Consider the following 319-nt stretch of genomic DNA (forward strand, 5'->3'; position numbering starts at 1 on the left):
ACAAAACAAACGCACTATTGACCGACTGCTGCGCACTAAATCCTCCCGGCAGACAAGATGGGCAGACAAGATGATGTGAGCCCAGATCGACTGCTGAACTCATAACCCGCTCAGGTGGCCATTGGAGGGGGCGGCAGAGTGGTGGCTGGGGCCGGGGAGGGAGGCAGGGGTAGGGCGGAGGGCCTCACGTCGCCCTCAGACGGAGGGGCTAGTCCTGCACCCACTGCACAGGCCGGGCTGCCTGGGAGGCAGGCTGAGGGACAGCAGCCTGGCAGGTGTGTCAGGCTCGGCCCCGGGGGCTGCCTCTGGCCTAAGTTTT

Source organism: Pteropus vampyrus, unplaced genomic scaffold (assembly GCF_000151845.1).
Source record: "Pteropus vampyrus isolate Shadow unplaced genomic scaffold, Pvam_2.0 Scaffold10675, whole genome shotgun sequence".
Lineage (NCBI taxonomy): Eukaryota > Metazoa > Chordata > Mammalia > Chiroptera > Pteropodidae > Pteropus > Pteropus vampyrus.